Source organism: Pelophylax lessonae (genome assembly GCF_965119305.1).
Source record: "Pelophylax lessonae genome assembly, chromosome: 3".
In the NCBI taxonomy this organism is placed as follows: Eukaryota; Metazoa; Chordata; class Amphibia; order Anura; family Ranidae; genus Pelophylax; species Pelophylax lessonae.
The window spans coordinates 251,270,227-251,288,037 of NC_138770.1; the positions used below are offsets into that span (position 1 = coordinate 251,270,227).

Below are 17,811 nucleotides of genomic sequence, written 5' to 3' on the forward strand. Positions count from 1 at the left end.
ACGGTAATAAACCTTCCCCGAGGAAGACTTCCTCGCGTTGATCAAAGTATGAACGACCTCTGGAGAGAGACCCTTCTCCTTCAGGACCTCGGTCTCAACAGCCAGGCCGTCAAAGCCAGCGACTGTAAAGCAGGATGGTAAATCGGTCCTTGAGACAGTAGATCGTCTCGAAGAGGCAGACGCCAAGGAGCGTCGACCGCCAGATTCACGAGGTCCGCGTACCAGGACCGGCGAGGCCAGTCCGGTGCCACAAGAATCACCGTGCTGCGTTCCGAGTGCAACCTGCGAAGGAACCTGGACAGCAACTGAATCGGTGGAAACGCGTACATCAGCCTGTACTGATGCCACGGGGCCACTAACGCGTCCGACGCGTCTGCCCGAGGGTCGCGCGTCCTTGCCACGAACCTCTTCACCTTGTAGTTGAGGCGAGACGCGAACAGGTCCACATCTGGAAGACCCCACTTCGCGCACAACATCTGGAAGACAGCCGGGTGGAGAGACCATTCCCCCTGATCCAGGGTCTGGCGACTCAGATAGTCCGCCTGCCAGTTCTCCACTCCCGGAATGTGAACCGCCGTTATCGCCGGGACATGAGTCTCGGCCCAAGACAGAATGTCGGCCACTTCTCGAGCCGCTCGGGCACTCCTGGTGCCCCCTTGGTGGTTGATGTAGGCCACCGCCGTGGCATTGTCCGTCTGCACCCGAACCGGGCAGCCCTGCAGCCGGTCCGTCCAGCGATGAAGACAGAGCCTTATCGCACGCAATTCCAGAATGTTGATCGGAAGGGAAGACTCCCCCTCCGACCAGGTCCCCTGGGCGGACAGAACGCCCAGAACACCACCCCAGCCCGACAGGCTGGCATCCGTGGTGATTATCGTCCACGAGATCGGACGAAACGACTTGCCCCCGGACACCAACGGGGACTGGAGCCACCACAGAAGGTTTTCCCTGGTGCGATGACTCAACGAGATCTGAAGATCCAGAGATTGAGGTCGCCCGTCCCACCTGGACAGGATCTCCGCTTGGAGACCCCGCGTGTGAAACTGCGCGAAAGGAATCGCCTCGAAGGCCGAGACCATCAATCCCAGACATCTCATACCCGTCCGCAGAGACGAGTGTGGAACGTCCCTGAGGGACCTGACTTCCTCCTGAAGAGTCCTGAGTTTGTCTTCCGGCAGGAAGACCTTCGCCTGCACCGAGTCCAGTATCATTCCCAGATAGGGGAGACGAACCGACGGACTCAGTGTCGACTTTGGAACATTTATCGTCCAACCGAACTCCTGCAGAGTTTGCATTGTGACAGACAGGTCCTTCTCCAGACCCTGTCTGGTCGCAGACCGAACCAGAATGTCGTCCAGATACCCCAGGACAGAAATGCCCTGGGCTCTCAATAACGCCAGAACCGGTGCAAGCACCTTGGTGAAGACCCGCGGAGCCGAGGCGAGCCCAAAGGGCAACGCCACAAACTGGTAGTGATCCTCCGCAATGGCAAAACGAAGGTACTTCTGATGACCCTCGAATATGGGGATGTGAAGGTACGCATCCTTCAAATCGATGGAGGCCATGAATTCCCCCGGAACCAGGGCAGCCACCACCGAGCGCAGGGATTCCATGCGGAACTTGCGAACTCGCACAGAGCGGTTCAGAGCTTTCAAGTCCAGAATCGGACGAACCTTGCCCTCCTTCCTGGGCACGGTGAACAGATTGGAATAAAACCCCCGAAATCTGTCCCGATGAGGCACCGGAACCACCACTCCCTGAGCCCTCAGGTCCCACACCGCCAGGTGCAGATCCCGCAGGCGCTCTGGAGACAGTTGAAGATTTGAGGGAAAAAATCTGCTCTCCGGCCGAGAGAGAAACTCGATCTTGTAACCAGATCGAACGATTTCCAGAACCCATCTGTCCCTCACACGGGCCAACCAGGGCTGAAGAAAACCGAGCAAGCGTCCCCCCACCCCAAAACTGGGTGAGGGCGCCCCTTCAGGCCGAACTGTTATGGGCCGCAGGTCCGGATTGACCGGACTTCTGTTTCCCAGACCAGGGCTTCTTCTGAGAGCCTTGGCCCTTGAACGGTTTGCCCTTGTAGTGCGGCCGAAAGGCACGAAAGGACCCCTGAGGGGGCCGAAAATGAGCATGCTTCTTCCCAGAAGCCCCCTTAGCCTTGGGGAAATGGGGCAAGAGAGTGCTCTTACCCCCGGTAATCCCCTTAATCAACACATCCAGGGACTCCCCAAAAAGGCGAGACCCATCATAAGGCAGATTGGCTAAGGTTTTACGTGAAGATTGGTCCACCGACCAACATTTCAACCAAACCAGGCGGCGAGACAACACCGCCACGCTGTGCACACGCGCGGCCAAAGGAATCAGGTCCAGGTCCGCATCACACAGATACATGACACCCTGGTGGATCTGATCCACCATATCCAGGGTCGCCGCCGAGGCCGAATCGGCCACTAGGACGCGCCTAAGCATCTGCGTCCAACTTGCGATCGCCTGGGCCGCCATGAGAGAAGCAAACAGAGCCTTAAGCATAGAACCCGTAACAGAATAAGTATGACGGGCAAGAGACTCCAGTCTCCTATCCGTGGCATCACGGAAAACAGGGGATCCCTCTGCAGGGATCGCAGTGGCTTTGTTCAAAACCGCAATAGCATGATCCACTGGCGGAGGCACACACCACCGTTCATCAGTGGCAGGCGAGAAAGGATAACGCAGCTTAAATTTACTTGGTACCGCAAAAGGCTTGCGCAAATCGCGCCATTGGTCCTTAACAGCGCGCTGAAAATCAGCATTGCAGGGAAAAACCTGCGGCGTCCTGCGTTTTCTCTGCGTCCCATAAGCCGCCAAGGCAGCTGGGGGACACACCTCGTCCTGCAAACGTAGCGTCTGCTTAATGGAAGCAATCAACTCATCCATGATTGCAAGCTCTTCAGGCGAGCCAGGGGGAGAATTATCAACCCCCTCAACTTCAGCCTCTACCTCAGACCCCACTAGATCAAGAGAGGAGCGGGACCCCGATAGGGGGGTCCCCGCCAGAACAGCCCCATCACCTTCACCCTCAGAATCAGAGGACAGAGCAACTCTGGGCCGTTTAGTAGATTGAGCAGCCACCAGCATTTGCACCTGTGCAGCAAGGCCAGCCACAATAGTGGCTAAATCCCCCCCTGGGGGGGAAACAGCGGTCCCCTGGCTTTCCACCAATACTGTGGGAAACTTGCCCTCCTGAGAATCCATTGCCCCTGTATGCCAGACAACCAAGGGTTAACTGCCCCCTTACAGCAAGCGCGGCAAGCGCAGCCCACCGCACCACACTCAGGCACAATGAGACCCCCACAGGGAATATACAGACTGAATACAGGCAATGGAACACAGGAATAGAAGGATAAAACCTGAGGAGACTCCGCTGCTGCTGCTGCCTCGATCGGTGCTTCCAGGAGAGAGGAAGTGATGCTGCCAGGGCGCTCTATGTAAGCCTATGGAGGCTACAAGAAAATGGCCGCCGTGCATGTAAACCATGCGGCCGGAGCGGGCGCCGGTAAAATGGCGTCGTTTGGCGCCGAAATCGCCGCTCCATAGTGCAGAAAATCACACACAATATTATCCCATTATATGGATACATGTTAGATCGCCGCAGCGATCGCTGTATATGCCCCAACATGCCATTAAAAACATGCCCCACAGCACACAGCTCCTCACACTGCCCAGCCTGACATACTCAGTGTCATACAGCTCCCCCCCCCCCTTGCAGCCCACAGCATGCAGCCGAGAGATAGGGAGACAAGCAGTGTGATTAAAGGCAGGTTACACAGTCCCAGACTGAGACCCCCCCCAGACAGACAGGTCCCCACATAGATACACTTACCTCACATGGCGTGGGGAACCCGCACAGGCGAACAAGCCGCTGCACATGAGGCAGGGAGAGTCGCAATTCAAGACGCACACAATGGCGGTTCAGAAACCGCACAGCGTCCGGTGAGGTAGCCACCTCACCAATCATCCCTGCACCGAACAGGGATGGGTCGTTCACTGTGCCAGGAGCGTTACCTGGCTGAACGCTCGATGGCAGACTGGGAAGCCACTGACCCACGACCTGCGACCAGGGGGATCAGCCCGAGACCCAGTCCGCATGATCCTCTTCGTCCGAAGAACTAACTAATGCTGACAAAAATAACAGCTAAGTAAAGGTAGAGAGAAAAACTCAAACAAAATATCAAAAAGAAGAAAGAGTCTGGGACAAAAAGTCCCAGCACAGAGAGAGCCAGCCACTCCTGACAAGCTAGACATTAAAACTGAGATATGGTTGCAGGAAGTAGGAGGGTATTGACTGAGGGGACCACCCCTTGAGGGTGGGATATGTTAAAGCTTTATTGTTAACATATTCTGTTGCCTAGCTACTCCTTCGGAGAAAAGTCTAATACCCCCATATGTGACGAATATGAAGAGGCGGCGACTGTCGGAGGACGTAAGAGAAACATAATTTAATTTGCCTAATACAGGCGGTCCCCGGGTTACAAACATCCGACTTACAAACGACTCCTACTTACAAACGAAGGGAGACAACAGGAAGTGAGAGGAAATCTACCCCGAGAAAGGGAAATTCACTACTGCAAGAGTTATCATGGGAAAAAGGTGTCTCCACTGAAGCTTTATCTATCCTTGTTTCTACAACAACCCAAACGTTTAAAAATCTAATTGTCACAGAGACAGAACGTGAGGTGAAATCTTCTGTACAGGGGCACAGACAACAAAACAAATGTTACAGGGGTGTTAACTCTTCCCTATGCTATCCAAAAAACTTAAATTATTTTTTGGCTGGAGCTACATTTAAAAATGTACCTGTTTCGACTTACAAACAAATTCAACTTGAGAACAAACCTACAGACCCTATCTTGTTTGTAACCCGGGCACCTCCTGTACTGCTACTGGAAGGCCAGTCCAAGTATTTTAAAAAATCTGAGTTGTGTAGCACAATGCTGCCAGTCTAATGTTTTCATGCACTGGGAGCTGGAAGAATTGTTTAGACAGGAGGCGTAGCAAAGTGATAATATATCACTCAATAGAAACACACAAATCTGCAACAACAGAGAGTGGCACCATCCTGTTCTCTATGTATTGTTGCAGGTTTGTGTGAATCACAGAATTGGCCAAACAGAAGTGGAAATAATTTTGCAGGTAATCAGTTCCCATATTTGTAATTCAATTTTGTATTCTGCTTTTTGGATGGCATTCCAGCTTAAAGTGTATCTACAGCCAAAACTTAGTTTTGGACAGAGTGAGAAAGAGTTAACCCCTGGGAAAGGGCAAAACCCCTGTTAGGTTTTACGACTATCCGGAACTCTGTTAAGAGAGATTTTCACTCACTTTCTGTTCTGGTGACAACTTTTTACTAGACAGGAAGTGAAGGAAAATCTGCAACAGGAAAGCCAACAACAATAAATGTAGACAGAAGTTCTAGCATCCCCTATTTAACTCAAAAAAAAGTTTTTACTTCAGTTTGTGCTGCTTATGAAGAGTTTCCTTCACTTCATGTCCCCAGGACATCAATAAAACTTGACAAGGGTTCCAACCCAAAGCGGTAGATCCATTTCTGTTTAGCATTCTACAAAGTAAACAGTACATGGTTTCCCCTTCCCTAGTCCAACTCCTTTAACATCTGGATGGCAAAAAAGTCTGTACATTTTACCAGTGCATTTACACCGATATAGCAAAGTTTCATAAAGAAGTAATTGTGTTTGTCAGTCACCTTAAAACTTGAACTAAACATTACAGATGGAATCTGAACATTCTAAACTAATTGGTTGCTACACAGATAGTTACTTTAGAAGTTTCAATAAATTAGATCTATTGGCCTTTCTTTAGAAAGTCCTGTGTGCGGTAACTTAGCAACCATATATAGATATTACAGAAATATTTCATTTTTCTTGATTGCTAAAGACTTTTTACACTGCTCAAAGATAGGCAACTTAAAGTGATATTAAACCTTTATTTATTTTTTTAATAACAAACATGTTATACTTGGTTTTGCACAGAGCAGCCCCCATATTTCCCCATCGCTTCCTTGGGTCCCCCGCCAGAGTTTCTGGCTCCTCCCCCCTTCTGAGTACCCCTCTTAGCAAATCACTCCAATGCCCAACTTCCTGCGTCCATTGACACAGACACCGGAGCTCTGCCCCGACCTCGTGACACAGGATTTTATTGACAGTAGCGAGAGCCAATGGCTCTCGCTGCTATCAATCTGCCCTCTCCTGAAACACAAAAGTTTTTTTTTATCCTAATGCAGAAAATGCATTAAGGTAAAAAATCGTAAGGTTTCAGAACCACTTTAACAGCTGCACTAATGACTGCCATTTTAAATACAGCATGCTAGAGTTAGTCTCTTTTTGTTGTCCTCCCCAATCCCTAAAATTTTTTGTAAGTCCAACACTTAACCTGTCCCCTCTCCCTCAACTTTAAAAGGAATCAATACTAAACCTACCCCTAATAATACCAAAATGAAGTGTCCAACACTAATTAGCTCTTAACCTATTTCTAACACAACCCTTCCTCTTCTCCTAATTTTAACTAGTAATGTATCCCCACAACACCTGATCCCAAAACCTAACTAAAACCTAATTTACTATTACTCAATTAACCCTTAAAATGAAATGATCACCCAAACTACTGGCCTGATCATTTCTTTGCACAAAACCTACAATCCCCTAGTGAAAAGCTCCTTTGACTAAGTAGTAGTGCTGACAACTAAAATCGGCCATACATGGTTCAAGTTTTAAGCAGATTACTGTGGAATTGGCTGCAATTTAAACCATAGGTGCAATTCTATGCATTAAAGTAAAAAAAAAACTAAAAAAAAAAAAACACCCTACTACCTGTTCTCCCATCCCCTATCATCACTTTCCTGACTCCTCCACCAATACAGCGCTGTTCTGTCTGCAGCCCTTTTCTCTACTTTTCCTGATCCCAAAAACTAACTAAAACCTAATTTACTATTGCTTAATTAACCCTTAAAATGAAATGATCACCCAAACTACTGGCCTGATCATTTCTTTGCACAAAACCTACAATCCCCGAGTGAATAGCTCCTTTGAATAAGTAGTAGTGCTGACAATTAAATCGGCCATACATGGTTCAAGTTTTAAGCAGATTACTGTGGAATTGGCTTCAATTTAAACCATATGTGCAATTCTATGCATTAAAGTAAAAAAAAAAAAAAAACACCCTACTACCTGTTCTTCCATCCCCTATCATCACTTTCCTGACTCCTCCACCAATACAGCACTGTTCTGTCTGCAGCCCTTTCCTCTTCTTTTCCTGGTCTTACAGGAGAAACAGGCAGAAAGCGGAGCCGTAGGCTCGGCGTACAGCTTGCTGAAGGGGCACTCAGAGGAAGAAGAAGGAGGGAGCGATAGCAGGGGACGCCAGAAGATGAGGTAAGGGACTGCTCTGTGCAATATCATTGCACAGAGCAGATCAGTATAACATCTTTTTAAATCACTTTAATTCATACAGACACCCTTTCTTGAAAACTTTGAGTGTGTGTCCTGTGAGCCACTGCACAACAACCTTTGTTCACTTAGATCATTTTTTGAATTTCTGGAGTGTAAAAGTCAAATCAAAACAGCAACATAATATAGTCAATGCCGTATTTACACTGCACTTTGATACAGATAGAAATGATAATCACAACTGTTTAGTTTTGTATACTTTTGCTGCCATCTTTTTAATTGACTTAAAAAGAGGTGTCTGTGCAAGGCCAAAGACAGTTCAAAACATTTTTTTTGTGGTTAGGTTTGGGGACTGTGGTGGGTATGAAGGGGGCATGTTGCTGGTGAGGAAGAGGAGGATGTAAAAAGGGGTGGAGGAATAGAGAGGGAATAAGGGTTAGGTTATGGTTAGGTCCTATATAGAAGGAAACATTTTCCAGGTATGTCCTAGCTTATTGTGAAGGAACATAGGAAATGTAACTTGGTAAACCTCAGCAATGCCATTAGGTTGATAACCTTTATTATATTATTTACTGTACATACACATTTTTGAGGTCATCTTTTCAGTTCCAGTTTTTAAGCCATGACCTCACCATAACATATTATGTGAAATTATAATTAATGTGACTTGGTTTAGCCCAACGGTTTATATTTTATTGGTTTTACCTTGTGGAGAGTTTAGGAAACATTTGCCTGTTGGCAGTTGCCAGTAATTACACAGTGGAAAATGTACAGTATAAAAAGAGCTAAATTGAGCACAAATGCTTTATTGGTCCCTAGACTCAGCTGGCTCAGTAAGAGTGCCAAGAACTGCTGAAAGGAGTTCATCAGGAAATAGAGGAGCCTCCGCAGCCTGATAACCAGATTGTTGAAAACAAATCACTGCCATAAATAAAAAGTAGTTGTAGGTGCTGCAGGACAAAAAGGAAATGGATAATGTTTCTCAGAGGGAACGAAGTGATAGTGGAGATTGAAAGCCTAACTGTAAAAAGATCATTCTCTCTGGCCGACAGGAAGCCTTGTACTTATAAATGCAAAGAAGCATCAGTGCTGCTCAATGTACCTATATCTTCACACCAATCTATACACCTCCGCCTTCATCTAATGGTTATTTCCCGTAATAATTACTGATATTCTTGCAAGTCAACATCCAAACAGGAAACCATGCTAGGTATTTTAACCACTTGCCGACCAGCCACTGTAGTTATACTGAGGCAGGTCGGCTCTTTTACGCGAAACGACGTACCCGTACGCTGCTTTGTGTAGCAAATAGTGTGGGCGTGGGCCATGGAGACAGAATGGCGGTCTGCCTATGTAAACACGGCAGACTGCTGTTCTGTCAGTGATGAAAACAGGGATCCTGTGTTCCTCCTATTTAAGGACAGAGGTCTCTGTGTTCATCCAGTGATTACAACCCCCACCGTTAGAAAGCATCCCCTAGGCACACATTTAACCCTTTGATTGCCCCTGGCGTTAACCCCTTTCCAGCCAGTGTCATTAGTACAGTAACAGTGCAAATTTTTAGCAGTGATTACTGCAGTAATGTCACTGGTCCCCCCAAAAGTAAAAAATAAATAAAAAATCACATAAATCTATCCCCTAGTTTGTAGACACGATAACATTTGTGCAAACCCATCAATATAAACTTATTGGGATTTTTTTTACCAAAAAGATGTAGCAGAATGCATATTGGCCTAAACTGATACAAAAATTTGATTTTTTAATGGGAATGTTTTGGAGCAGAAAATAAAATATTGTGTTTTTTTCAGAATTGTCGTGCTTTTTTTGTTTAAAGCACAAAACGTAAAATGATCAAATGCCACCATACAAAAGTTCTATTTGTGGGGAAAAAAAGGACATCAATTTTGTTTTTGTGTAGTGTCGCACGACCACGCAGTTCAAAGTCAGTTAAAGTAACGCAGTGCCATATTCGCAAAATATGGCCTGGTCATTAAGGGGGTAAAACCTTCCAGTCCTTAAGTGGTTAAAGTGTAATTTGTCCCTACAATTACTCTATGAACATTAAATGACCATTTACCACACGTACCTTGATAAATGCATAACATCACGGTTTACTTCTGTATGCACATCAGTTGACCACCAATCAGCACTGAAAACAGCTTGTTATTTACCAGCATGATGTTGCTCAGTCCCCCATGCTATGTCCTGCGATTGTAAAGCCTGTCTGGCAAATAGTTATTCTGTGGCCTGATACTGTAAAAGGCATAGATAGCACAAGGATGGCTAAGGGACCCCATTAGTTGCATGGTGTCCCAAGTAAATGGCCAGCAGATTCAAATACCGATTGCTGAACAACCTGAGTACAGAGTACAGACAGGAGTAAAAATGTATCACGGAACGTGTGTTATATGGCTGTTTAATGTTCATAGAGTATTTATAGAGTGAAGCTCTACTTTAAAGTATAACTTAAGGCATGTACAAAAACATTTATTGCAGCTGCGTATTCCTTTAATAATTATTACGTTTATTTTTTCATATAGCTAGCATAAGTACCTGAATCTTTTTTTTTTTTTGCCTCTTGTCATCATTTGCACAAGCGTAATCGGAATGAGTGTTGGTGGTAGTGGTGGTGGTGGTGGGGGGGGGGGGGGAAGCGGCACTGCTGCATGCACCTTTGCGGACAGAGAGCACAGAGTAAGCAAAGTTGATGACTTGTGTGTTTCTGCTTCTTCACTGTTCTATCGGCAGGCTGTGGGCAAGGAGGTGACACCACTACATTCTTAAATTCTATGAGCCAAAGTTGTGTTGCCTTTCTGGCTATGTTATATGAGAAACCTTGCACAACGAGGAATCACCAAGCTGCAAAGATGGTGCAAGGTGTACTTTCTGGCTATGTTGTCTGCAGTGGCTGGAGTATTATTGAAAGATCATCTGCCACACAAAAAAATGTAATTTTCCTTTAAACGTTAATGCAAACTATGTACATAAATGCAACCACAAAACTATTGATTTGTTTCACCAACTTCATTTATTGATTTTGCAGAGTGACAAACTTAGGATCTACAATCAGAGCCTACATGATGACAGCACAAATTGCAATGAAGTGCTCAGAGAACACTGTCCGGCTTGCATGCCCCACGAATGTGGAAACAATCTGCTTACCTTTTTCAAATGTTACGTTCACATTTTAATAAAACATTTTAAGGAGTGTCAGCTCCCATGCTATAGGTGCTACTATCACTCACTGCCATAAAAGGTCCTTCCTCCTGACCAGTAGCAGATCTGTGTGAAGATGGAGCCAATCCTTCAACTAGTCAGCATAATTAACTCCCTGCCAGATGACAGCTTTAAAAAAAAAAAAAAAAGGACTGTTCATAGATGAGCCAGTAGGTATCCCTACAGATGTGCATTTCAAGCAGACCCTCTCTACTAGTTGTGTTAATTCAAATTAGTGATAGTCCATAAGATAACTGAAAAGAAAGCTCAGATGCATGCACACTTTTGAAATATTCAGGCAAATGTTGAACTTTGTAAACATTATCGTTATCCTGTCTTATCTGTGTTCCTATTAAAAAGTGAAGTATAGCTATTCCTAGTGAGAGCATGTTTAAGTTAATATTGTGTGTTTACTGTAAACCGGAACGGGAAAAACCTCAGAAAATGTGCACTTGCTTGTTGCATTATGACAAGTATTCTCCGACTCTGTTATATATATATATATATATATATATATATATATATTTATATATACTTATTGTTCTACAGTTGCCCATGAAGTTTCCCAAAAAGTTCCCTTACAGCTGACACCATCCTTCTGTATCTTTTAGATGTAATTAAAATATATTTCCATTTATGATTCCAGCCACTTCAAACCTCTTATGTTTTTTTTTTACATATCACTTGCTCCTTTTATGTTTTCTTTCATATATCTTTTGTTCCTTTCTGTTTTCTTGTACCAGTTTTTTTTTTCTCCTCCTACGCATGGAGGGTGGAGAACGTAGTTAGAATAAGGAAGGAATGTCTGATCCAATAAGAAGTGCTATGCTATAATACAACTGGCTGGCTGGGACCACATGAGATAAGTAAATAGTTTGAACCTAGATAAATTTGTGCAGGGAATTCATTCTTTCTGCAGCTTCAGGGATTGTTTTGCTGTTTTTAAGCCAACACTACTGTATATACCTGTATATACAGCATATGCTGTTTAGAAATCATTTTATGGCTCCTGGCACTGAAGATTTGGATCAGCTGGATATCTGGAACATAATGTATCTTTTTTTATTAGAAAGCTCCAGTTATTTTTGAAAGCTGGTTTTATCACATTCATTTTGCAATACAAAATAAAATAGATTGAAACAACATTAGGAATAACTAGGTAAGGCCAAGAAAAGCAACAAATACTTAAGAGTAATAAAAACTACAGAAAATCTCTTCGACAAAGCATTCGTTGTTCAAAAAGCAATCCACATGGTTACTGTGGTGAAATCAAAAAGTTGTTTTCATCTGAACTCTATATAATGCCAGCAGGCAGGTTAAGCAGTTTTGTTGCATTACTTCTTTGTGGAATTGAAGTTTACTGTGGACTAAATTCCATACTATACAACCTCTCTATCAATGGCTCCCAACTTTTTATTTTAAAGCTTTTTAGGGGAAAAAAAAAATCACCTTGGGTTTAGCCAATGCATTTTTCTCTGTGGTCTGTGAAACTGTGGGATTGGCCAAGGTGTGTCCTTTTCCTACATAGAGTGTAGTAAAATGTGTCCCTCTTCGTTATCGCAGAAAGTTGAAAGGTATGCCTGTCTGGGAACTATAAAAGGCAGAGCTAAATAAATGTTCTTGCATATGCATATATAGTACATAGACCAAAAGGCATGGATATTTAATTAGGCAGAAAAAACAAGGTAAATTGCAGAATGGAAAATAGAGCTTCTAAAAAAGATGTGTTTCCTAGGTTTAAACCAAAATGATCACATTAGAGAAATTGAAAAATATACTTTATTGAAGAAATTGTCATTCAAGTTGGATGAAAACATTTCAGCCGTTCTATGTAATATATAAAAGAACAAGTAGATCTTGTATTCCCAAGGATACCTGTCTATGGCCAGCTGCTGTCCTTAAGGCAAACAAGTGGGTGATAAGTATCCTGTTATTGCCTACTTGGTGGTAGAAGTACTAAGATAATACCAAGTCCACTTTTTTCCTGCAAAGTGAAGAAGTCCTTTAAAGCAAAATAAAGGATACCATCAAGTAGATGACAGAATATACTCTAAATTGTTATAAGCACTAGAATGAATATTTAATATTATGCTAAGAACATTGTATGCAGTAGACACCAGACCTCTTGGTATTATTTGCATTAGAACGACAATCAAACTCCCTCCTATATAACTCCTACATTTGTCCTTGTATATAAATGTCACTGGTTTTACTAACATGATTCACAAGAGAATATTTCATAATGTTTTGGACATTGTTCTCAGAATAATGTCACTTGATTACCATCCAATAATCCCTCCTCTGAGGCCAATAAATCAAGGTTATTTTAGAGTCTACTTGGGGTTCTTTAGCTGTTGTGATCAATAGACCTGAAAATGAATAGTCTTAGCTTACATCAAGAGAGCAGTACCGCCTGCTCTTAACATAAATAATTAGCTGTATTAGCGGTACTGAAAAAGAGAGTATATAAACAAAGTTGCCTGAGGGCCTTCTAAATGAAAAATGAGTATGTCCCCTGGAAATTTTCTCCTGCAGAACTTGGCACATTCTATAATTGGGTATACAGCTTCAAATCCTTGCAATGCAATTAACTAAACTCAATGACTAATGCCAGCAAAACAACTAATTAAAAATTTCAGTAAGTAAGACCCAGGAACAAAGTAACATAATTTTGATTATTTTATCTGAAGCTCAGCAGGTTTCTTGCTTTCTTACTGCAATCTAAAAGAAGTTACAGCACAATGTGAAAGGATTTTTCTTCTTAACGGGCACAAAAGAGCTGTCAGTGCTTATGTCCAATGATGAGTGTGGCTAACATGGTTGGAATATTATTCAGTGAAGAGTAGGAGTCAAGGCAGACCTACTTTACTGTCATTTCCATTTTAATGACACCCAAAGGTCATTTGGAATCACACAATTCTTTTAGAACTTCAAAAGTCAAATGTAACAACCATAAAAAAATAATGTCAAGCTGCATTTTTGTCACTTTTCCTTCAGTATTATAGTCAGTTGCATACAGTTGCAGCTGTTAAATTTTGAAATAAGCATTTAAATGCATAAAGTACCATTGGCATCATGGGGGATGCTAAAAATAAGCACAAATGTTTGGGTAATGATACCATTTTATGGCCTAAAAAAATAATGGAAAAGAAAAAACGGAATTGTATATTGTTCTTTGCTAATAAATCATACTACATGGAAAATTGTACAACAGATCCGTGCTGTGCCTCCCATTGCTAATGTTACAAGTAAAGGTAATTTAAAAATAACGTTTGTACGAACAAAACCTAATAACAGGGCTAACGCCTTTTGTACTTTATCATCACTGCCTTTCATATAGAGTTTTTAAAAGGTTAACATTGTTCTATCCACTCTAAACACCTACAGACAGACACTTTTCTATACAACGAGGGGAGCATGCAGAGCTTATTAATGACATTCAGTATACAAGAAATCAATTCTAGCAAACACACATTGAGTGAAAAATATGGAAATATGGAAATAACATTGCTAAAAAAGAAAATAATGGGAAAGTATTATTGTATTATTATCTTGACATTGGTTGACATTAACCCACAAACCTGGCCAGTGCTAGGAAACCGACATGCCCAGTTAAAGTGGATTATGGTCAAACTATAAAATCACTTTTGTGATGTATGCTGTGCATACATGTGAAGCTGGTCTCACCTGGGAAATGTTGTACACACCTGTGAAACCATCCATTGGATAGGCATTTCCTTTAATGGGGTGATATAGCTCTTAGTTCTTAAGTGAAATCACTGCAGTGTTATCAACATATGCTGGCATTATTAATAGTCCTGACAGCAAAAAGCGACACTTAGCTCCCCACCTAAAGCCATTTAGATTGACAACACATTGCTGTATCTGCAGGAGTTTAGGGAAATGTTCAGTCACTTCCACCTTCCCAGCACTGACTAGCATGATAAATCGGGCTTCCCTGCTATATTTTCTTTTAAAAAAGAGACACATTACATTCATTTTAAGACATTTAGAGCCGGTTCACACTGGGGCGACTTGTCAGGCGACCTGGTCGCCTGACAAGTTGCCGTGGGTCGCCTGCCATAGATTAGCACAGGGCCCATTCTAATAGGAGCGACACAAGTCGCTCCGACTTAGAAAAAGGGTCCTGTACTACTTTAGGGCGACCTGGAGCGACCTGCATTGACTTCAATGATATGAAGTCCGTGCATGCCGCTCCGAGGTAGAGGTGGGGGCTGCGCACCGCGACTTCACAGATCGCCCGGCAAAGTCGGGTCGCGCCTATGTGAACCGGCTCTTAACGTGACAACTTGCCTTGAAAATCACTTTAAAATAGCCAATAATTATTTTAAAAGCCTTAATAAAACTTTTACAAGACACTTGCACCACCAAGTGGAAATAGTTGAAAACCCTAAGGCCCCTTTCACACATAGGTCCGTTTGTCAGTTTTTCATCCATCCGTTGACGGATGAAAAACGGACATCAATGCATCTCTTTGTAAAAACAATGACAACGGATGATCATCCGTTAACATCCGTTTTTACCCGCTTCCATCAATGTTTGTTTTTTTGAGCGGATGAATGTCCTATTTTTCATCCGTTAAAAAAACGGATCGGACGAAAAACGGATGTAAACGGACAAACGGTCCGTTTTTCATCCATTTTTGCATTGGTAGTGGATGGAAAAAAAAAAACGGATGAAAAAATGGATGAAAAACGGATGTAAAAATGGATGAAAAACGGATGAAAAACTGATACATTTTGATGTGACTGAACTGATGAACTGAAAGGACCGTATGTGTGAAAGGGGCCTAACAAAGCAGAACTCATTACCAATGCTTATAGCATATCTAAAGGCAAAACTTTATATATAGTTTTTAAAGCATGTGAAGGGGTTAAAACCCCTGTCAAGTTTTTATTACTGTAGGTTTACCGTTGGGGATATTTACAATCTCTATTTGTCCTGGTAACCATTGTCATAGCCATACAAAGTGATTGGTAATCCAAAATGTTAACGTTATTGAACAGGAGGCAAGACATTTGCCCTCACATTGGAGAAATTTTCTGGCCCTTCCTGTTGTGTTTCTAAAAAATGAGAAAAAGTGTAGGCTGTAAATAAACTTTATTTTGCCTGCTAGAGAAATGCAACCCCATAGATGCCAACTGTTCAGAATTTACCAGGACAGTCCCACATCTAGGTGCTCTATCCTGATGATGCTGTGTCCCCAACTGCACCTCAAGACCACAGCATTGCCCTTATTTTAGGTACTGAGGATACACAAAATTAGAAAAGGGTATTAATTGAGCGGATTGCAGACAGAAGTGGACAGTTACTGCATAAATAGGAGTGGGACCACCTGCAAACTGGGTGGCATGGTACCACTCAAAGTGTGTGTGTCAAGTGTGGGCCATGGGTGGTGGTGACAGTGTCCTGAGCATGGAACAAACTAGTTGACCCTTAAGTATGCAACCCTTCCTTGTTCGCTAGAGCAATCTTTTTTTTTTCTTGTCAATTTCTTTTTATTGCTTTTAAACGAGAGAAAACTCACCATGTAGGGTGGAACATACAAAACAAACAAAAAAAAAAAAAACTTGCCACGCAGGGCAGAATATACAAAAAAAAAATGATCAAAAGTACCTCTCCCCCAACTCCCATTCCCTCCCCAACCAGGTTCACCACCCTACAGGCAACTTCACAATCCCAGGATATAAGTCCCTCTTAGGAGATGTGAATAATCAATGCTATAATACATACAATAAAACACATACATACAGTGGGTACGGAAAGTATTCAGACCCCCTTAAATTTTTCACTCTTTGTTATATTGCAGCCATTTGCTAAAATCATTTAAGTTCATTCTTCTTCCTCATGAATGTACACATAACACCCCATACTGACAGAAAAACACAGAATTGTTGACATTGTTGCAGATTTATTAAAAAAGAAAAACTGAAATATCACATGGTCCTAAGTATTCAGACCCTTTGCTCAGTATTTAGTAGAAGCCCCCTTTTGATCTAATACAGCCAGGAGTCTTTTTGGGAAAGATGCAACAAGTCTTTCACACCTGGATTTGGGGATCCTCTGCCATTCCTCCTTGCAGATCCTCTCCAGTTCTGTCAGGTTGGATGGTAAACGTTGGTGGACAGCCATTTTTAGGTCTCTCCAGAGATGCTCAATTGGGTTTAAGTCAGTGCTCTGGCTGGGCCATTCAAGAACAGTCACGGAGTTGTTGTGAAGCCACTCCTTCGTTATTTTAGCTGTGTGCTTAGGGTCATTGTCTTGTTGGAAGGTAAACCTTCGGCCCAGTCTGAGGTCCAGAGCACTCTGGAGAAGGTTTTTGTCCAGGATATCCCTGTACTTGGCCGCATTCATCTTTCCCCCGATTGCAACCAGTCATCCTGTCCCTGCAGCTGAAAAACACCCCCACAGCATGATGCTGCCACCACCATGCTTCACTGTTGGGACTGTATTGGACAGGTGATGAGCAGTGCCTGGTTTTCTCCACACATACCGCTTAGAATTAAGGCCAAAAAGTTCTATTTTGGTCTCATCAGACCAGAGAATTTTATTTCTCACCATCTTGGAGTCCTTCAGGTGTTTTTTAGCAAACTCCATGCGGGCTTTCATGTGTCTTACACTGAGGAGAGGCTTCCGTCGGGCCACTCTGCCATAAAGCCCCGACTGGTGGAGGGCTGCAGTGATGGTTGACTTTCTACAACTTTCTCCCATCTCCTGACTGCATCTCTGGAGCTCAGCCACAGTGATCTTTGGGTTCTTCTTTACCTCTCTCACCAAGGCTCTTCTCCCCCAATAGCTCAGTTTGGCAGGACGGCCAGCTCTAGAAAGGGTTCTGGTCGTCCCAAACGTCTTCCATTTGAGGATTATGGAGGCCACTGTGCTCTTAGGAACCTAAAGTGCAGCAGAAATCTTTTTGTAACCTTGGCCAGATCTGTGCCTTGCCACAATTCTGTCTCTGAGCTCTTCAGGCAGTTCCTTTGACCTCATGATTCTCATTTGCTCTGACATGCATTGTGATCTGGAAAGTCTTATATAGACAGGTGTGTGGCTTTCCTAATCAAGTCCAATCAGTATAATCAAACACAGCTGGACTCAAATGAAGGTGTAGAACCATCTTAAGGATGATCAGAAG

At 43.3% G+C, this 17,811-nt stretch overlaps 1 protein-coding gene across 1 annotated transcript in view; it reads right to left on the bottom strand.

Moving 5' to 3' along the window:
- The window catches only part of PPM1L (protein phosphatase, Mg2+/Mn2+ dependent 1L), a 490,792-nt gene that overhangs the window by 65,561 nt on the left and 407,420 nt on the right, over positions 1-17,811 (bottom strand). The window lies entirely within an intron of this gene.